The 23,379-nt window shown below is 42.4% G+C and overlaps 1 protein-coding gene across 1 annotated transcript in view; it reads left to right on the forward strand.

Annotated features, from left to right (window-relative positions):
- The window catches only part of LOC132377975 (testis-expressed protein 264 homolog), a 440,098-nt gene that overhangs the window by 277,193 nt on the left and 139,526 nt on the right, over positions 1-23,379 (forward strand). The window lies entirely within an intron of this gene.

The following is a 23,379-nucleotide window of genomic DNA, read 5'->3' on the forward strand; positions in this document are numbered from 1 at the left end:
AGTCGAAAACCAGCTGATGTGAGTCTGAGTTTGCTGGAAGCCAACGATGGCCTGTCTTAGGGGAGGTGTCAAATGATTTTGATTGTGTGTGGGTGGGAGGGAGAAATGAGTCTTGTTTTGGTGTTTTATTGTGCTCTGTGTTGTTCTGCAGAGTATACTGGACAAATGGGCATGTTATGTTGGCACTGGAATTTGTGGCAACATCTGTGGGCAGCCCCAGCATGTTTGTGTGTGTGTAGGTTGCTTACTCAAACGATGCATTCCACTGTACGTTCTGATGTAAATCTGAAACCTGTTGGCATTCTAGATACCAGCTGAAATACACACTCTCCGTCAGAGTTAATATTTCTTCACAATGGTTCAACTCATGAATTGTGATGTAAGTCAGTCTGAAAGATGCATTGGAACAGTTCAATGATTTACTGCTGCCAGCAGCAACTCCTAACATATTAAGACTTTTCCTCCCTTTCCTTTCTCAGTTGTGTTGTAGTTTTGGGTGGTGTGAAATCATACCTTAAAACAGCGTACAACAGGGTGTCGTAGCATGGTCCTGTACGCTAATGACACAAGGGCTTGTACAATTACAAATTGCCAATTATTGAGCTTTAATTGAACATCTCGGGGTGGATGAGTGTGCACACGTGCACTCAGGTGTGGGGATGGATCATCTTCCCACTTTACAGCGTGTCATTCTCCAATACTCTCAGATCAAATAAACCATTCTTTCACAACATTCTTCCAACATATTAAATTTCTCAAAATAAAGCTAATCCATCAATTTCCCTCTGCTGGTTGTCCTGCCTCCGAAGAACAGGACTCTGAAAACTCACCCTCATTCCTCAATCATTCTTCACTTTCTTGTGCACAAGGGGAGCAGCACAGGGGGCAGCACAGGGGAGCACAAGGGGAGCAGCACAGGGGGCCCCTGTCATGACATTGTTCTGAAGTCTGAACAGAGAAATACCATTTTTATACAGAATTGACAAGCAGTAATGGATATTACAAGATCAATCGCCATTCACAATAGAGGTGTTAATTGTCGATAGAAACTACAAGCTAACCACTGAAGATACTTTGAAGTAGTAAAGTAATTGTCCCTTAGTTGGTGTGTGTTCATTGTATCCTTCTATTATATTGTTATCTTGTCTCTGTATGCTCAAATGACTCCGCTTCCCTGCTGTGCAAAGGGAAGTGATGCTTTTCAAAGACATTTCTTGCCTGGGCTCTCCATGCTCCATTTGCAATCTATCCTTGCCAGGACATTATGTTAACCCTTGTCTTGCCACAATTTCCACAAATGCAATGCACACTTGGAGATATAAGTTGCCAAATGCGCCTCAAATGTGACCCCTTCTTTCCCAGAATCATCCTCGTGAACCTCCTCTGGACTCTGGCCAATGACAACACATCCTTTCTGAGATATGGGGTCCAAAAGTGTTACAATGCTCCAAGTGCAGCCTGACTATTGTCTTATAAAGGCTCAATAATATCTCCTCGCTTTTATATTCTATTCATATCAGGCTGAAGTCAGAGGAACAGTTGTGCTTCTCACCTGAACCAGCATCAGGACATTTGGACCACTCTTGGGTTTGGGCTCAGATACATTCACCAGCACAGTGTCATTTCCAAGCACCTACTGCAGCATGTCCATAGCTTGTGTGAGAAATGACCAGGATAATAGCATCCAGGTACTCCTTGCTGCTTAGCTGTTCCTCTGTTTAATTTAGCTCACTACAGGGACTAGAGTTTGATGATCAGTAGGAAAGAGTTACACATAAGAGGATTAACAGAAGTCAGCTGAGAAATCAAGTCATAATATATTTTCGTTAATGCCAAGTTAAATGCTACTGAAATCATAAAGGCGTAGTTCTTAGAATCATTTAGTTTGGCTGGTCAAAGAAATATAGGAATTCTGTTAGTGTTTTCAAACTACTTCCGAAGTTGCTGCAGATGGTAGAAACAAGTCATGAAATAGAACTGTAAAGAATTTACAGCATAGAGCAGATCAGCTAATTGCATTTGTATTTTCTATTTACATTCCTCCTTTCGAGATCTTGTGTAGATGAAGTTAATCCCAATGAAATATTAAATGGTATTCCTTAAGTACTCCTCGGTATTCTGATTGATCAAAGCAAAGCGCTGTATCTGTGCTTTATCAACATGAAGGAAGGTTTAAGCTGTGTATGTGTGCGCGCTGGGTGTGTTTAAGCTGTGTATGTGCGTGCTGGGTGTGTTTAAGCTGTGTATGTGCGTGCTGGGTGTGTTTAAGCTGTGTATGTGTGCATGCTGGGTGTGTTTAAGCTGTGTATGTGCTTGCTGGGTGTGTTTAAGCTGTGTATGTGCGTGCTGGGTGTGTTTAAGCTGTGTATGTGCGTGCTGGGTGTGTTTAAGCTGTGTGTGTGTGCATGCTGGGTGTGTTTAAGCTGTGTATGTGCGTGCTGAGTGTGTTTAAGCTGTGTATGTGTGCATGCTGGGTGTGTTTAAGCAGTGTATGTGCGTGCTGGGTGTGTTTAAGCTGTGTATGTGCTTGCTGGGTGTGTTTAAGCTGTGTATGTGCGTGCTGGGTGTGTTTAAGCTGTGTATGTGTGCATGCTGGGTGTGTTTAAGCTGTGTATGTGCGTGCTGGGTGTGTTTAAGCTGTGTATGTGCGTGCTGGGTGTGTTTAAGCTGTGAATGTGCGTGCTGGGTGTGTTTAAGCTGTGTGTGTGTGCATGCTGAGTGTGTTTAAGCTGTGTATGTGTGCATGCTGGGTGTGTTTAAGCTGTGTATGTGCGTGCTGGGTGTGTTTAAGGTGTGTATGTGCGTGCTGGGTGTGTTTAAGCTGTGTATGTGCGTGCTGGGTGTGTTTAAGCTGTGTGTGTGTGCATGCTGGGTGTGTTTAAGCTGTGTATGTGCGTGCTGAGTGTGTTTAAGAGAGAAAACTATGCTGTAGACCTTGCGCTCACAATGTAGTTTCACCAGCGCAGAACTGAGAAATCAGGACAGCCTATATTAAGGGGACTGGGAAAAGAATCTGACAAAGTATCAAGGCAAGATACTTGTACACTGAATCACTATCGAACTGATCTTGATCCTAAGTTAAGAGATAAGCTGTGTGAACTGAGAGCCACTGTTGGCTCGACCAGTCGGTCTTCATGTTACAGAACTGATTTGATGATGTCATCTGGAATGTCTTTCATGACGAGGATGTCTCTGAGTTCACGGAAGCGGTCACGAGTTTCATCTGGAAGTGCATCGCGGACGTTGACCCCAGAAGTCGGTCAGTGTATGTGCAAACCAGAACCCTGGATCAACAGTTTTGTGCGAGCAGCAGTTACCACGTGACACAGAGCTAACGCTGCCAGTGACCAACAGGAACCCACGAAATGCAGCTACAATCTGTGCAAAGTCATCAAGGCAGTGAAACGACAATACAGGGACAGGTTCCAGACACAGCTCTCCACCAACAACTGCTACCATCTGGGAAACGGTACCACAGACCTTGCAACTTATGGTAAGGTCTACACACCATCACAGACTTCAAAGCTAAATACAGTGGTGCTGCCAACATTGCTGCCTCTCTCCCGGATGAGCTAAATCTTTTATACACTTGGTTGAATATCACCAACACTGAGCCGCTGGGGAGAGCCTGCTCCTTGGCCATCTCTGAGGCTGAGGTAAATAGATGTTTCCAACGAGTGGACAATCGCAAGGCTGTGGGACCGGACGGCATCCCAGGGCGGCTACTCAGGATGTGCGCAGCACAACCGGCAGGTCTGTTTGCTGATGTTTTTAATCTCTCCTTCACCCAGTGTAGAGTTCCCTCCTGCTTCAAAACATCCACCATTGTCTCTGTACCAAAAAAAAACCAAGGTAACAATGAACGACTGGTGTCCTGTCGCACTCACCACAATAATAAGCAAATGCTTTGACTACATCTGCAACATGTTCACTGGACCCCTGCAATTTGCCCACTGACACAACCGATTGACAGGTGACACAATAGCCACAGCTCTACACATCTGGAGAAGGATGCTTATGTGAGAATGCTGTCCTTGGACAACAGTTCAGCATTGAACACCATCCAGGCTCGACAAGAAGTTCAGACCTTCTTGTCGAGGATTGTTAGGATTCCAAGGCCTTCACCCTGCCTTGTGTAGCTGGATCCTGGAGTTCCTGTCAGATCGCTGGCAGGTGGTAAGAATGGGCTCCCTCACCTCTTCACCTTTGACCCTTAACACAGGTGCCCCTCAGGGATGTGTCCTAAGCCCTTTCTTTTTCTCCCTGTATACTCATGACGGTGCCACAGCTCCAATCTACTAATTAAATTTGCTGACTACACTACATTGATTGGCCTTATCTCAAGCAATAATGAGGTGGCCTAAAGGGAAGAAGTCATCACCCTGACACAGTGGTGTTAAGAAAACAGCCTCTCCCTCAGTGTTGCAAAGACAAAGGAGCTGGTTCTGGACTGCAGGAGGAATGGAGACAGGCTAACACCTATTGAAGTCAATGGACCTGGGGTTGAGAGAGTGAACATTACATTCCTCAGTATACACATCACCGTAGATCTCACGTGGTCTGTACATACCGGCTGTGTGGTGAAAAAAGCATATCAGTGTCTCTCTCACCTCAGACGGTTGAGGAAGTTTGGTATGGGCCTCCAAATTCTAAGAACTTTCTGCAGTGGCACAATTGAGAGCATCCTGACTGGCTGTATCACTGTCTAGTATGGGAACTGTGCTTCCCTTAATCACAGGACTCTGCAGAGAATGGTGTGGACAGCCCAGCGCATCTGTAGATGTGAACTTCCTACTATTCAAGACATTTACAAAGACAGGTGTGTAAAAAGGGCCTGAAAGATCATTGGGAACCTGAGTCACCCCAACCACAAACTGTTCCAGCTGCTACCATCTGGGAAACGGCACCACAGCATAAAAGTCAGGACCAACAGGCTCGAGGTCAGTCTCTTCCACTAGACCATCAGACTGACTAATTCATGCTGATACAACTGAATTTCTATGTTATATTGACTGTCTTGTGCTACATACTATTTATTATAAATTACTATAAGTCGCACATTGCCCATTTAGATGGAGACATAATGTAAAGATTTTTACTCTTCATATTTATGAAGGATGTAAGAAATAAAATCAATTCAATTCAGCTCAGCCAGAGATAGTTGCATTCTGCATCCAGCAGGGGACAATTAACCAGATCTCCTGATCATTGTTAGGATTCCAGTCACCATCTTTTGACCCTTTAATGTGGCCTCTCTGTGGCCCTTGGATAAAGCTATCACCCTATCGTTGTCTGTAATCACTTGCTGCTGTAGTACACAAAATACAGGTTGAGTTCTAGAGGATGATTGATAGCTGTGCTCTTGCTCATCTCAGTTAGTGAAAGTCTGGACAGACAGACCACAGTGTGGCAGTGGGAAGTGGAATTAAATGGACTGGTCAGTGGGAGATCCTGGCTGTTATGACAGCCTTTACTGCCAAATTGAGGCCAGATGCAGATTAGAGGAACAGAACCTCATATTCTGTTTTGGTAATCTCCAACTCGATGGCATTATGATCATTTTCTCTAACCGGTGACCTCACCCCTCTATTCTCTGTTCCCCACCTTTTTCTTCCCTTATTCCACAGTCCCCCCCACCCTCTTGATTTGCCATCACCCTATCATTGTTCCATCTGGTTCCCCAACTCACCTTCTTCCCTTTATTACCCGATCCACTGTCCTCTCCTATCGGATTCCATCTCTTCTGCTCTTTGTCACATCCACATCACCCCCACCTTCTCACATTATTCCCACTTATCCTCCCCCACCTACCTATCTACCCTCTTCACCTGCATCCACCTATCCCCAGCTTGCAGTCCCTCTATCCCCTCCCTTTTATTCTGGCATCCTTTCTAGTCCTGACAAAGGGACTTGACCTGAAATGTTGACTGTTCATAGGTGTTGCTTGACCCACTGAGTTCCCTCAGCATTTTGTGGGTTATTAAGATTTGAACACTTACTTCTGGATGACTGATTCAGGTTTTGGGATTATTAGTCCAGCATCATACCCACTAGAGAGTGGTCACAGGAAAGGAACTTTAAAAAAGAGAACAAAGATGAACAAGAGTTAGTTGTTTTTTAGTTTAGTTTAGAGATACCACATGGCAACAGGCCCTTCTGGACCAACGAGTCTACACCGCCAATTACACCCTTGTGAAAATTAACCTACCAACCCATACATCTTTGAAATGTGGGAGCAAACCTCAGTATCGAGAGGAAACCCACACAGTCACAGGGAGAAGGTACAATCTCTTTACAGACAGTGGCAGGAATTGAACCCCAATTGCGGGCACTGTAATAGTACTATTGCTACTCTGTATGCTATTGTGTACGGGTAGCTGGAAAGATATTAGTGAATGCCCGGCATGCCACCCTCCCACTCCAGAGGCCAGTCACAGGTGCTCAAACATACTTGCATGTCCTTCCTTCACTTCCTCCAAACGCTATTGCATCTTTACATGTCCAGTTCCAACTGAAGTATTATGTCTCATTGCCAAGTGAATTGGAAGAACATTTGAAGATGGAACATTGCAATAGCTTTGCGGGTAAAGCCCTTGCGGGCACAGAAGTGACAGTGTGTATTTTATGCCAGTTGAAGTGTGGCATTGAAATTCACATGAGCTGAGAGGTAATACAATTGAAGGAGCCATTCATTCCCAAGTTATTTTCACCTCACTGAACACTTATGTGTTTTGCAAACTGCACCGACAGATTTGGAGCTGCGAGTGTTTTTGACATTTCTGAGAATTAGAAAAATAATGCAGGTTTTAGTGAAAGGCATGGAGTACCAGCCCTGTGGGGCCAAGACTCATCCCCTCTTTTTAGCAACAAGCACTAAATTCTCATTAACACAAAGCAGCCCTGCCAATCACTTTTATACTTGAATTGTAGTTGGGATAAACTGAGGATAAAAATAACCACTTGCCAGATCTATAGACTGCAACTCATTCATTCTACATTTAGCTTAAAGCACACAGTTCGATGCACTATCAGAAATCAAGCGACTTGAAAGTACACAGTCCAAGAAACCATCTAAAAATTCTAGCCTCTGCAGCTTTAATGGACATTTATTATTTTGTATAATACATAATATTGGCCACTGTAACTGCAGAGTCAATTTGCTTTTAGAAATGCATCACAGTAACAGGCCTTCCCAGCCCAACAAGCCACAGCATCCAGTTACACCATGTAGCCAATTAACCTACCAACCTCTACATCTTTGGGATGTAGGAGGAAACTAGAGCACCCAGAGGAAACCCATGTGGTCATGGGGAGAGCAACATGGTAGTGTAACACTATTATAGCTAAGAAGGCAAGACAGCAGCTATATTTCATTAGGAGTTTGAAAAGATTTGGTTTGTCACCTACAGCACTCAAAAACTTCTATAGATGTTCCATAGAGAGTATTCTGACAGGCTGCGTCACTCTCTGGCATGGGGTGGGGGGTGGGGGGCTACTGCACAGGACCGAAAGAAGCTACGGAATGTTGTAAAGTTAGTCAGCTCCATCATGAGTACTAGCCTCTGTAGCATCCAAGACATCTTCAGAGAGCAGTGCCTCAGAAAGGCAGCGTCCATTATCAAGGACCCCCATCATCCAGGACATGCCCCCTTCTCATTGTTACCACCAGGATGGAGGTACAGACGCCTGAAGGCGCACACTCAACGATTCAGGAACAGCTTCTTCCCCTCTGCCATCTGATTTCTGAATGGACATTGAACCCTTGAACACAACCTCACTTTTAAAAAATATTATTTCTGTTCTTTGCACCATTTTTAATTTAACGATTTAATACACACACACACACATATACTTACTGTAATTGATTTACTTTTTTTCTGTATTATCGTGTATTGCATTGTACTGCAGCCTCTAAGTTAACACATTTCACGACCCATGCTGGAGATATTAAACCTGATTCTGATTCCGATTCTGAGCTGTAAGATCAGGGTTTGATTCCTGTCTCTGTCTGTAAAGTGCTTGTTTGTTCTCCCTATGTCCGTGTGGGTTTCTCCCACATTCCAAAGACATAGGGGTTAGGATTAATGAGTTGTGAGCATGCTTGGTTGGCAGTGGAAGATTGGTAACACTTGTGAGCTGCCCAGCATAATCCCCACTGATTTGATTTAAAGCAAATGACACATTTTGCTGTATGTTTTGATGTACATGTGAGAAATAAAGCTCACCTTATGTCATCTTAACAAAATCATTACAGACCATGGTGGGGATTGAACTCATGCCTCTGGCACTGTAATAGTGATGCACTAACTACTATTCTGCTGAGGCACCCAAACCTGAAAATAGAATTTCAGTTAGTAGCACCCATTATCTTCAGAGCTAATTTAAAATTAAACATAATTTCAAGGATATAGATTTTAAAGAATTGGCTACATAGATAAAACTTGTATTTATAAAAATATTTTGGAACTTCATTGCTTGATCAGAATCACTTAAAACCCATAGATTTTCTTGGAATTCTGCGCAGTGAAAGTCAATGGGTAATCTGGCACTCAAACCTTGTATTATGCAGTGGATGTATCTACCCCAGCAGGATTCTGGACTCAAGAACTTAAAGATCATGGGAGAATCAGCACCGGGTGATGCGGAGGCAGCATCAGCGTTCCCAGAAGAACTACGATGGTTGCATCTGTACTTCAGTACAAACTTTTTTTCTTGTCATTATTTCCTAAACAATACAGTATAACAACTATTTACATATCATTTACATTGTATTAAGTACTATAAGTAATCTAGAGATGATTTAAAGTATATGGGAGGATGTGCATAGGTTATATGCAAATACTACGCATTTTATATACGGAACTTGAGCATCCGCGGAATTTGGTATCTGCGTGAGGTCCCGGAACCAAACCCCCATGGATATGGAGGGCCAACTGTAATGCAGGAACATTTAGAACGGAATCCATTAATTGCAGAACACCTTAGGTTTCACAAGTGGAGTTAATTTTAATGTATGTGGCTGAATTGAAGTTGTTGTCTTAGCATTGTCAGTTTGGTATTGGTCTTAATGATACACTGAGAGATTGTTTAGTTTGTGGAATTTTCAAGAAAGCATTCAAAAAGGCTCCTAAATGAAGCACAACTTGCATTTAAAAGAGCAGTTGAAATCACTGTTGCAATGGTAACCACAGACAGACATGAAATTGAGTTGCAGTCAGGAATGAAAGTGAGCTTGAACAAAATTGCAGCATGTAGATGATGGTCTGTCTGGCCGAACAACTTGCATTACTGTTGTGGCAGAGGCTCACATATGGCAGACCAATGCAGTTTCAGGGTGAAACCTTCAGAAAATGCAACAAAGTAGGTCATACAAAGAGCACGTTGCTCAGACAAAAATAACTGGAGTGCACAGAGAAGAGAAAATAGAAAGACAAGTTGCATGAACTTCAAGTGAGAGACAGAAAACTGCATGTAAAAGTAGAGGCAAAGACCAAAGCCCGGCCAGATGAATGGAAGGCTAGAAAGAAAGGAGTCAATGGAGATATGGAAACAGAGGATTTGTTAGGTGATGTTGTGGATGAGGAAACCGAGAGGAGAGATCAGATTGTAAAGGGAGCAATAAAAGGATTAGTAAGAGAATAGTCCAGTGAACTAAATGGACTTCTGTCAAGATCAAGATGCACACCTTACAAGAAGAAAAAGGAGGGAAGAGATCGAGAGGAAGAATGTGAACAAGAAGGAGAATAGCGTGAAAGAGAGAGGAACGTGAGAAAAAGAGGAAGGATTTGAAGTAGATCTGGAGAGAGAAATGGAGAGAGGTGTCCAGAGCTGTCAGAAGCACATTGTCCAGTCTGAGATCCAACTCCCCCAGCTATCACGGAGAAGTCCCCAGAACCTTTAGTCACCTGCCAAGCAGAGGGATCCCCCTTGTCAGGAAAAACGTTATCTCTCAAGAGTAAGAAAGTTCCCACAGCAATTAAATCTTTTGGCCTTAATGGGATAATTAAAATTTACTATGCTGTGGATGTCTGTATTTATTAGTTGTATTATATAGTATGCTGTGTGTATAGTTGAGATGCATTCTCTATTGAGTTGTTTATAGCTAAACAGGGAAGAATGTTGTGTATTTAATATTTCAATAATAATTAAGTAATCTTGTGTGTATATTGTTTGAGTAAGCATTCTTGTTCATTTAAATAATTCATTGCAGGTTATATGTATAAATACGTGAATTGCACACGTTACATAATACGTGCGTGCCTTGCTTAAAGTGAACTCAAAGTTAGTCCTGCATTCACGGACTCCTGTGTCTTCCTTTGAATTAGTTTAATGTTTTGAAGATACGAAACATTACACAGACCCTTTAAGAAGTCTAGGTATAACCTAAAGAGGCCATCATGAGAGTGAAAAAGCAGTTCTGTGTGAAGTTAGAAACACAATCAATTCAGGACAATTGTGGCAGAGTTTGCATGCTATTACTTCCTATAAGGTGAAAACTAACAGCATAAATGGCAGTGATTTTAACTCCCTGATGAAGTCAGTACCTTTTATATGCACTTCTTCTGTGACCCCATGATCTCTGTCTCAGAAACCGCTATCAGAATATCCATCAAGAGGGTGAACTCAAGGCATCAGGCTTTGATGTTGTTCATTCCCAGGTACTGCAGACTTGTGCCAAACAACTGGCTGGAATGTCCAAGGACATCTTTAATCTCTAACTGTTGCAGTCTGAGGTTCCCACCCACTTCAAAAGGGCATCTATCAAGCCCAAGAAGAGCAGGGTCAGCTGCTTCAATGACTAACACCTGGTAGTACTCATCTCTACTGTGATGAAGTGCTTTCTGAGGTTGGTTATGGATACAATTAACTCCTGCCTGAGCAGGGACCTCCTGCAATTTGCCCATTGTCACAGTAGGTCCACAGAAAATGCCTTCTTACTGCCTCTCCAATCTTATTTAGAGCACTTAGCCAACCTGCTGTTGTTTGCTGATTACACCATCACATCTCAGTATTAATCACTGAGCTTTAAATCCTGGACCTTGAGTCTCACTCTGCAAATGGATCCTCGACTTCCTTACTGGGAGACCACAGTCAGTGCAGTTTGGATATAATACCTCCTCCTAGCTGGCAATCAACACAAGTGCACTGAAAGGATCTGTGCTTAGCCCACAGCTCTACTCTGTCTACTCATGATTGTGGGGCTAAGCATAACTCAAACACTATCTATAGATTTCCCGATGACACCACTGTTGTTGGTAGAATCTCAGATGATGATGAAGGGGTGTAAAGGAGTGAGGTTGTCTGCTGGATGAGTGTTTTCACAAAACAACCTCACACTCAACATCAGCAAGACCAAGAAATCAACTGTGGATTCAGGAAGGGGAAGTTGGGAGAACACACAACAGTCATCAAGGAGTCAGTGATGGAAAGGGTGAGGAACTTCAAGTTCTTGGATGTCAATATCTTGCAGGATCTATCTTGGGCCTAACATATTGATGTATTCATGAAGAAGCCACAACTGTAGCTCTACTTCCTTAAGAGTTTGAGGAGATGTTATGTCACCAAAGACTCTGGCAAATTTTTACAGATGTATAGTGGAGATCATCCTGACTGGTTCCTTCACAGTCTGGTATAGAGGCTCCAATGTAGCACACTCAGCTCTGTCATGGGCACAACCCTCCCCACCACCTTCAATCAGAATCAGAATCAGAATCGCCAAGTACCTGTGCACATACAAGGACTTTACTTCCGGCAGATGTTGTCTCTCTGCTCATAACAATAATAATGATAAATATAAATGAAAATATAGATTATACATACAAGTAGTGCAATCCAAGTAATAGTTAGCACAAGAAGAGATACCTCAAGAAAATGGTATCCATCTCTAAGGACCTTCACTAACCCAAACATGTCCAATTTTTATTATTGCTGTCGGGGAGAAGGTACAGGAGCCTGAAGACCCATACTCAATGATTCAGAAACAGCTTCTTTATCTCTGCCATCAGTTTCAAATTGGCAGATTTGAGATTTAGGCTCCAGACCAGATTAGAAAGGTCGGGCACAGGCCGAATTGAGGTGGTGGGGCCTGGACCCAAAGGTGTATTGAAGCGGCAGGACCCAGGTCTGAGAGTGAGGAATGAGCCAAGGTTTGGCCAATTGATGTGCTGGGCCAGATTGAAAAGATCAGGGTGTTGACGTCCTGACAAAGGGTCTCGGTCCGAAACATCGACAGTGCTTCTCCTTATAGATGCTGCCTGGCCTGCTGTGTTCCACCAGCATTCATGTGTGTTGTTTGAATTTCCAGCATCTGCAGATTTCCTCTTGTTTGCTCTTTAAACTACCTGGTTATTCTTATTTTTGCATTATATTTTTGTAATTTGTCATAAATCTTATGTCTTTGCACTGCACTGCTGCTGCAAAATGACAAATTTCACATGACTTACATCAGCGATAATAAACGATTCTAAATCAGAAGGAGCTTAAGAGAGAGACGTTGAGATGTTGTCACTAGTGGAATAGAATCAAACAAAGGAATAATGGTTCAAACTAAAGAACAGTTATTTAAAATTAGGAGTGTGGAAATTTCATCTCACAGAGAGTGGTGAATCCTCAGCCCCTCAGAGTTCTGGCAATCAGGTCATTAGAAATACTTAAAGTGAAGGTAGATAAATTTTTGAAAGATCTTGAGAGTTTGAGTTCTTTGAGAATATGGTACAGTGGAGAAAATGAGGCCTGGGACAGATCAGCCATGATCATATTGAGCAATGAGACAGGCTTGAAAAGCCAAGTGACCCTCTCCTGCTCCTATTTTGTCGTGTTCACAGGCCATTTAACCAGGAGTATATAGAAACTGATCTTGTTACATTGCAACAGATGCAGGTCATTTTCTTTGTTCCCGTTTATTCAATTCCCATGTTGCAAGTTGTGCTTGCCTCTGAATTTTGTTGGTGCCGGAATGTGTGGTGACACTTGCAAGCTGCTCCCAGTACAGCCTTGGATGTATTGGTTGTTAACACAAACAAAGCTTTTCACTGTATGTTTCAATGTACACCTGATAAATAAAGATGAATCTTGAATCTTTGATGTTAGACAATACGATGGATCACCAGTAAGTGAATTCTATTCATTGATTCTATTTTTCATTATTTCTATTGTATTTCTTTGATCTACTACAAATACCTGCAAAAAATGAATCTCAATGTAGAATATGGTGACATATACAAATTTTTATAATTAATTTACATTAAGCTTTGCATAGGACTGTTGGTCATCAATAAATGGCACTTCATAACACTGCTTTCCAAACCTGTCCTAGATATCTCGACAAGGCTCCACAGGAACATTCATACAAGGACACAGATTGCAGAGCCAAATCACAGGAGATTTCAATATGAATTGAAAAATGGTCTTACAAATATACATCTTGTGGTATGTCAGGCAAAATTCTATAAACACATAATCTTCCCAACGTCCATACATCAGTGCAAGAGTTCTTCAGGGCAGTCTAACACTAAAGCATTTCCTCCAGCTTCATCAGGGACCTCCCTGATAACAAAGTCATAGTGTGAATCTCATCAGCCATCATGAATGGATGGATATGTGGCAAGTGGTACAAATCAATTTGTACCAAAGAGCCAGGTATTAACAACTATTATCTATAAGGAGTTTTTAACAACCAAAGTTAATATAACAGAGTCAATTAATGGAGCTTTAGATATGTACTAATCATCTGAAATGAGGGTTGCACTGGGATCGAATAATCAGGGAGAACCAAGACCTATAATTTCCTATCCTCTGCCACCCTCCCTTCTTGAGTGACGTTTGCAATTTTCTAGTTTTTCAGATCCAGGATCTATTGGTTCTTGAAAGATAATCTCTTCAGCTACCTCTTTCAGAACCCTGGGACATGGTCATCTGGTCCAAGTGACTTATTTACCATCAGAACTTTCAGCTTCCCAAGCACATTTTCCTTAGTAATAGTGACAACTCTCACGTCTGTCCCTGACACTTTCCAATTTCTGGCCTACTGCTGGTGTCTTCCACAGTGAAGACTAATGCAAAATATTTATTGAGTGTCTGACATTTCTTTGCTCCCCATTACTACCTCCACAGCATCATTTTCTAACAGTCTATTGTCCACTTTTGTCTCTTTTTTACTCTTTATATATCTGAAAATGCTTCTGGTATCGGTTAGCTAGCTTGCTTTCATATTTCATATTTTCTTTCCTTATTTGTTGTTTTTTAGTTGCCATTTGTTGTTTTTAGTTGCCTTCTGTTGGTTTTTACAATTTTCCCAATCCTCTAGCTTCCTAAAAATTTTCGCATTATTGTTTGCTCTCTCTTTAGTTTTCGTGTGGTCTTTGACTTCTCTTCTCAGACACTTGTGGCTGGCAGCATGGAGATAAGTTCCTACCAAAGGAGATGTAAGGCACTTCTTCCCATTGACAATCTCTGAAGAGTACTGATAATGGCTGGGGGGGGGGGGGGGGGTCACCCGTCTTGTAAAGACACTGCCCAGAAGAAGGCAATGGCAAACCATGAATGTAGAAAAACTTGCCAAGAATAGTCTTGGTCACGTTCATGGATAAGATCATGGATAAAACATGGTTGTGTCATCCTCCCTTTAAAATACTTCTTCTTTGAGATGTACATATCTGTCCTGTGCCTTCTGAATTGCTCCAGAAAATCCAACCATTGCTGTTCTGTCATCATCCAAGCTAGTATCCTCTCCAATCAACATCGGTCAGCTTCTCTCTCTGTCCTTTTACTTCACTGTAATACTGATACATCTGATTTTAGCTTCTCCCCTCAAACTGCTGAGTAAATTTTTATCATATTCTGATCCATACTCCTAAAGCAGGGTTCCCCACTTAGTTTTCCACAAGGGCCAAATTATGTCAAACATGCCAAACCAAGGGCCAAAACATCCAGGGCTTTATTTCATTACGCCAGTAAGTTGTTTTATGGGCAGATGTTGTTGTTGCTGCTATTATTAATAATAATAATAATGGTAATAGCAGCAACAACAACATCTGTTATTAATTATTAATAATAGTATTAATATTATTATTACTATTATTAATATTGTTACAAATGAGGTGCAAATCTGATGGACAGAAGGGTACAGAATCGCCAATGCCCCCCCTCCCTTTTTGAGAATCGCAAGATCACTATTATTTCGGGTCTGATACCCAGGAAATGAGAGAGATACACATGTCAGTAATGAAAGAGACAGAGAGAGACGCAGGATAACAGAAAAGGCAGTTGTTAATGACAACACAGGAATACACAAAAAGTGGAATGTTTCCTAACAAAAGCAGAACGGAACCACTGATTACTGCTGTTGTCTCTTGGAGAAGGAATTGTGTATTGAGTACTGTTCTATTCATTGAAGCCCCTCAGGGGGCAACCAGAGTGGTCTGGTTGAGGGATTGCATCATCCCAACCTGATTAACATCTGAGACCCCGTGAGTGAGGATAAAAGTCAGGTCTGGGGAACACCCCTCAGACACACCAGGAGAGACGCTACGAGACCGGTGGGGGCTTGTGTGTGTGTCCACCCTTGCCTGGGTGACAAGTCCTCCATGGAACGGTCTAGCTAAAGGACGGATACAGATCAAGATCATAACAAGGAAAGTCAACAAGTTTCTCTCTCTCTCTCCAACAATTGCCACACGGTGATCAGCAACGACGGCAACCTGTATGAACTGAACTGAACTTTATATTTCCATCGGACAATTCATTATCCCCTAGACAACGATAGAGCTTATTTCTTATTGATTATTATTATACCTGCACTTTTAGGTGTAGTATTGACAATGTATATTATCTGTATATTTGCATTGATATTATTTTTGTGTATTTTTACTAATAAATGCTGTTAAAAGTAGTATCATCAGACTTCAACTGACACTCTTATCTTTGCTGGTAAGACACCAAGTTACGGAGTTCGTAACAATATTACAATTGCTATTATTAATAATAATAATTAGTAGTAGTAGTAGTAGTAATTTAGGCCTGGGATTCTCAAAGCCTGTGTTGCAGGTCACACAAGAAAAAAATGCACTTTTGAAACAAAAAAAGTCTAAAACTACCCATTTAATTATGACTCTAGCTATCACAACTGTCAGTTGTCACATTGAGAACTCATCTGGGACTTAAAATACACACACACACACACACACACACACACACACACTAGTCTTCACCACTTCTCTTCCACACAAAGAGTTTTAATAGTACTGCCTTTTCCACTGTTTCTGTTCTCTCATTTAATCTATTTGTTTTTTTAAAATTAAGCTATGTAGCATTTGAAGTTTGAAGTGTAGCTATTAATAAAATTATCAGTATTATTGTTGTTGTTGTACTATTATACCACAATAAGATTGACAGAAGAACAAAAATAAATTGATTCACTCACCAATCAGTGAGAGAAGTGACAGCGACAGGATGAGGCAATCTTTCTGATGTTGGGCCTGTATTCTGTTGTGGCAATCCTGAAGCACTGGTCAAGATGTGCATTGGAAAGTCTGTTTCTGTCCTGGTGCTTGATAGAGTTCATTGAAGAAAACAATGACTCACATATGTACATGGAGGGGAACAGTGTGAGTAGGAGCATTGCAATAGCTCTCGTGTTTTTGAATTGAGCTTGGGGAACCATGTTGATCCAAAAGTCACTCACCCTAACGTCCTTGTGTTGTGCTTTGAGCAAATCAGATGTTCCCATTTCCAAGACCTCCATCTGAAGAGTTGCTTCATCTAAGGAAGGCACCAGCCTTTTGGCCTCTGCAGTGCACTGGCCGTCAGCGGAAACAGAGAACGGCTGTCTCAGGAAGAGGAGGATGTCACCGGAGAGTTTAGAGGAGCTTTCAGATTGTTCCCTGAAGTTGTCTGCCAAGATCGTCATGAAATCTTTCATCACTGGATCCTCCTGCATTTGGTTCTTCTCGCAATGCTCCTGCAGATGTGGAAAATGCAACTTTCTCCCATGAATGTCGCGCACTCCACGGGGGGGGGGTGGGTTAAAATAAAAGTGTACGGTGTGGTTAAAATAAATGCTTTATTTACATGTTATGACAGGTGCATTCACGTAAGTGCCAATGGATTGGCGCGGTCCAGACAATTGGTTCTCATGGTCTGTACCTGGCCCGTGGTTGGCCTATTGGGGTTATCAGTCCTAAAGATTCCTTCATCTTAAGCTCCCTATATATTTCACTGTATGTTTCGGTGTACACATGATAAATAAACTTATAAATAAACTAACTTACAATGTTTCTGCTCTAGGCTTCATGACTCAAGATTCAGGTTAGTCGATTGCTACTTAGCACAAGAACAATATTCCAAATCCCAGTCTTCTCCTAATGAAACAAACGATGGACAAGCACTAGGAGTGAAATTCAACTGCTTTTGGAACAGGTCTCTTAGCAAGTACACAGATTATTCTGTTAGGAATCTAGTATTCAGAATATCAGGTTGCAGTGCCTCCAATGCATTGTTTTCCCAAAGAAACACAACTGTTTTTTAATGTGACCTTTAGTAATTACAGCCTGTGTCTGGGAAGAGCACTGTGCAATCATATTGAAGTGAACCTGCTCTGATTTGTGTAATGGACTGATGTGCTGGCTGGAGGCCTGAACGCCGTCACAGCTTCACGCTTCTGAATCATGTGAAAGGTCAGAGATTTTGCATTCCCATGTCAAACAGCTGCATAAATTACAGTGTAATTCTTCGCTGTAATTATAAATTATTGCACTCAAAGTAGAAGGCGCTCAAGGGAAAAATTTCATAAGCAGTAGTTTATTTAACTACACATAAAATGCTGGAAGAGCTCAGCTAGTCAGGCAGTGTTTATGAAGGGGAATGAACTGTCAACGTTTTGGGCTGAGGCCCTTCATCAGGACTGGGAAGCAAGGAGGCAGAGGCCAGAATAAGAAAATGGTGGGGGGGAGGGAGGGTAATGAGTACAAGCTGATGGGTAATAGGTGAGGGGGACAGTGGGTGGGTGGGGGAGATGGGGAACACTTCACTTGTGAGTTTCTCAGGTCACCTATTGTGTCCGGTACTCCTGGTGCGGACTCTTCTACACTGTTTAGACCTGATGCAGAATGGGAGGGGGGCAATTTGTCAAGCGCCTTTGTTCTACCTGCCACAAAAGGCAGGATCTCCCTGTGATCTCCCTCTAACCATTTTAATTCAATATGAAAGTAGGTTCCCATTCTGACATATCTGTCCATGGCCTCGTCAATTGCTAAACTCAAGTTGGAGGAGCAAGACCTCATATTCCATCTGGGTAGCCTCCAACTTGACCGCATAAATATTGATTTCTTTAACTTCCAGTAATTTCTTCTCCATCCCTCCTTCTCTCTTTTTCCATTCCCCATTCTGGTGACTCTCTCACTCCTTCTCTTCTCCTCACCTGCCCATCACCTCCCCCTTGTTTCTCTCTTCCTTCCCTTTCTTCCTTGGTCCACTCTCCTGTCCTATCAGATTCCTCCTTCTTCAGCCTTTACCTCTTCCACCTATCACCTCCCAGCTTCATACTTTATACCCCCTTCCCCACCCATCTGCCTTTCCCCTCACCTGGTTTCACCTATCACCTGCCAGCTTGGACTCCTCCCCCTCTCCCACCTCCTTACTCTGGCTTCTTCCCCTTCCTTTCCAGCCCTGATGAAAGATCTCAGTCTGAACCATCAACTGTTTATTCCCCTCCAAAGATGCTGACTGTCGTGCTGAGTTCCTCCAGGATTTAGTGTGTGTTACTCAAGATTTCCATCGTCTGCAGAATCTCTCGTGTCTATCTAACTAGGTTATTGAGGATTTTTTGTTCAGTCTTTTCGAAAAAAAACATGAAAGTAGGTGTTCACTCCAGGTTTCTGTGTATCTGTTCACCTGTAATCAGTTCAGATGAAGAGTATGGACCGACAATATTAACTAGCCTACTGAGTTTCGCCAGCAGTTTGTTTTTGCTCCAGATGCCAGCATCTGACACTTGTGTTTCCACCTATAATCACTTCCATTTTTCGTGTGAAGCAGACATTGCTCAGTGCTTGTCGACAAGGAGTGTTGGGTGGCCTTGCACCATAAACTAGTCAATTCTGTTGTGTAATTCATTGAATTGCATTATGTCTGACCGCATTAACTCAGTTAACAATCTCGAACTTTTGTCACTCAGCACCTGGGCCGATGAAATAACATTTCATAAACGCAAAAGATTCTGGAGGTGCTGGAAATCCAGAGCCACACACACAAAGTGCTGGAAGAACTCAGCAGGTCAGGCAGTATCTTACAGAGGAATAAATAATCAATGTTTTGGACCAATACCCTTCATTAGGACCAGAAAGGAAGGGGGCAAGAAGAACAAGTAGGTGGGGGTAGGGGAAAAATACAAGCTGGCAGATGATAGGTGAAGCCAGGTGAGGGGGGAAGCTGCACAGGTGGGGAAGTGAGAAGCTGTGAGTTAACAGGTGGAAGAAGTAAGAAGGAGTCTGAAAGGAGAGGAGAGAGGACCATGGGAGTAAGGGAAGGAGGAAAGGCAACATAGGGAGGGGATGGGCAGGTGAGGAGAAGGGAAAACATTTTTTCCTCCTGCCTTATAATGCATCCACAGGCAACTCATTTATAAATTAAATACATCTGCAGATGTTGGAAAACAAGTAAAAACAAAAAATGCTAAAAATAAATGGAAAGGGACTGTACAGTGGGCAATTAGATAGGACCATGATCAGTAGTTTGGTGAAAAGGTTGAGGTGGGTCCTGCATTTAGGATGTTTGGAAAGTCCTTGGATGGAGGTAGGTAACAGCTTAGTTTCTTTCGTAAGTGAGGATGATTGCAAACATGTTGAACACAAAGTATGACAGTGCAAAGAAATCTGGCTCCTGTTCCCTGTAGACATTTGGTGAATAGGTAGAACACCCTGACAGGGATGGTGGTAGAAGCAGATACATTAGGGACATTTAAGAAACTCTTAGATAGGCACATGGATGATAGAAAAATGGAGGGATATGTGGGAGGGAAGGGTTAGATCGATCTTAGAGAAGGTTAAAAGATCAGCACAACATTATGGGCCAAGAAGATTGTACTGTACTGTAATGTTCCATCTTCTACATTCTAAACTACCCATCTACAGCACAGGAAACAACAATTGTTTGTCAGCATAACAAGAAGCTTCTAATGGAGTTATTTCACGGAGATGGAGATTTAACTGTAAAATTATATCAGCTGTTAGGTCTTTAGAAGAGCCTTTGTATTATGTTTTTACAATAGATTCCCTAAGTGATCAGAGCTTGTTTAAAATAGAAGTAATGTCATTGTTGTTGCTGAATTATTGATGAGGAGGGGGTGGGGTGGGGTAGAGAAATCTCTGTGATTTGTGGTACATCCCTGGTTTTGCTATTATCAGCTGTGGTGTGGGCGGTGAACCAGAGAACAGTCATTAGAGCAGAGACCAACACAGAGGAAATTGTTTATGAAGTGAAGTGTAAACTGTGAAAATGTAATTCCCTTCCCCTTTCAGTGAGGGATGAGTAGAATGATAGCCCTGATAATGCCAGTGATTTATCCCTCACAGTGCGCTAACTCCAGCCACCCCCATTTGGAATCTTGTTTTGCTTTTGATTCAGTCACATTGCAATGCTCAAAGTTATTGGATCAATACTTAAACATAGAAACATAGAAAATAGGTGCAGGAGTAGGTCATTCGGCCCTTCGAGCCTGCACCGCCATTCAGTATGATCATGGCTGATCATCCAACTCAGAACCCTGTACCTGCTTTCTCTCCATACCCCCTGATCCCTTTAGCCACAAGGGCCATATCTAACTTCCTCTTAAATATAGCCAATGAACTGGCCTCAACAGTTTCCTGTGGCAGAGAATTCCACAGATTCACCACTCTCTGTGTGAAGAAGTTTTTCCTCATCTCGGTCCTAAAAGGCTTCCCCTTTATCCTTAAACTGTGACCCCTCGTTCTGGACTTCCCCAACATCGGAAACAATCTTCCTGCACCTAGCCTGTCCAACCCCTTTAGAATTTTATACTTTTCAATAAGATCCCCCCTCAATCTTGTAAATTCCAGTGAGTATAAGCCTAGTTGATCCAGTCTTTCTTCATATGAAAGTCCTGCCATCCCAGGAATCAATCTGGTGAACCTTCTTTGTACTCCCTCTATGGCAAGAATGTCTTTCCTCAGATTAGGGGACAAAAACTGCACACAATACTCTAGGTGCGGTCTCACCAAGGCCTTGTACAACTGCAGTAGAACCTCCCTGCTCCTGTACTCAAATTCTTTTGCTATGAATCGCAACATACCATTTGCTTTTTTCACCGCCTGCTGTACCTGCATACCCACCTTCAATGACTGGTGTACAATGACACCCAGGTCTCGTTGCATCTCCCCTTTTCCTAATCAGCCACCATTCAGATGATAATCTGTTTTCCTGTTCTTGCAACCAAAGTGGATAACCTTACTCCACATTAAATTGCATTATACACATTAATCTGCCATGAATTTGCTCACTCACCTAACCTATCCAAGTCACCCTGCATCCTCTTAGCATCCTCCTCACAGCTAACACCGCCGCCCAACTTCATGTCATCCGCAAACTTGGAGATACTACATTTAATTCCCTCGTCTAAATCATTCATATATATTGTAAACAACTGCGGTCCCAGCACTGAGCCTTGCGGTACCCCACTAGTCACTGCCTGCCATTCTGAAAAGGTCCCATTTACTCTCACTCTTTGCTTCCTGTCTGCCAACCAACTCTCTATCCACATCAATACCATATCCCCAATACTGTGTGCTTTAAGTTTGCACACTGATCTCCTGTGTGGGACCTTGTCAAAAGCCTTTTGAAAATCTAAATAAACCACATCCACTGGCTCTCCCCTATCCATTCTACTAGTTACATCTTCAAATAATTCTATAAAATTCATCAGATATGATTTTCCTTTCACAAATCTATGCTGACTTTGTCTGATGATTTCACTAATCTGACTTTTATATACACAGTACTGGAGGTTTTCTAAACCCCTAAATTTCTCTGCCACTTTGAAATCTAATCAGCATTTTTGCCTGGACAATAGGGTGGAAATGGCTTACATGTTGACAACTGTTGTTGCTCAGCCACTAGCTGGACAACTCTTTATTTCTACTCTGAACCTTCCATTGATGCTATGATTGATATTGGGAATTGCCTGGCATGACAGCATAGTGGTTAGTGTAATGCTTTTACAGTGCCAGCGACTGGGTTCAGCCCTGCCCCTGTCTGGTATGAGTTTGTACACTCTCTTTGTGACCCAGTGGGTTTCCTCCAGGTTCTCCGGTTTCCTCCCACATTCCAAAGATGTAGGCTACTTGGTCACATGGATAATCGAGTGACGCTGGCTCGTTGGGTGGAAGGGCCTGTTACCATGGTGTATCTCTGAATTAAACTAAAAACAAATCACAAGTTTCCTCTTAGTAACAGTAAATGCATCCAAAGCTGCAAGTGGAGATCATAAAATCACAGAATTGGAGAAATGATAAGGCACAGCAGTTAGTCAGCCCATCTAGTCTGTACAATTGCTTTGCTCCCATTTCTCCACGTATTTCCCACAGTTCTTGAAGCAGTACCTCGATACACTGTCCCCTAAAGGCAGTGAGTTCCAGACCTTGGCCAAGTCATGCAGAAAATACTTCTTCCCTCCTATACATTTGATCCCACACTAGGTCTGCACCCCTCTTCTTTTAACTTACTCTAAGATCATTTTAACCTACTCTCAGATCAATCTAACCCTTTCCTCCTGCATACCCTGTATTTTCTATCATTCATGTGCCTAGTAAGAGTTTCTTAAATGCCCTAATGTATCTGCCTCTACCACCACCTCTGGCAGACATTCCACATACTCACCAGTCTCTGTGTAAAAAGCATAATGATGAGACCAGAACTGGATGTGATGCTCCAGTTTTAGACCAATTCAATAGCTTATCAGGTATACTGAACTAGAATCAAACATCTTAACCCATCAGAGGAACAATAAACAGAGAACAAAAGGGCAGAGAAGGGTGTGTATTTGGAAACCAGTGTGGCTCCTTCCATAGAAACAGATGGGCAATTTTACCTTGGCTCCACCTCTGATGGACTTACCAAAGTTGCTTCCACTGACACTACTGCCGCCAAATTGGAAAATTCTTCCCCTACATACTATCCCCTTCCCTAGGGAAATTCCCAGCACCAGCAGAAGGAAATACAGTACAGTCAGCATGGCTCTGTAGGAGGCAGGTTGTGCCTTTTGAACCTGATTGAATTCTTTCAAGATATGAGAAAGCACATTGATGAAGGTAGAGCAGTGAATGTACTGTATATAGATTTTAGTTTTCCTCTTTCAGAAAGTCAGGAGTC

This window comes from Hypanus sabinus, chromosome 19 (genome assembly GCF_030144855.1).
Source record: "Hypanus sabinus isolate sHypSab1 chromosome 19, sHypSab1.hap1, whole genome shotgun sequence".
NCBI lineage: Eukaryota > Metazoa > Chordata > Chondrichthyes > Myliobatiformes > Dasyatidae > Hypanus > Hypanus sabinus.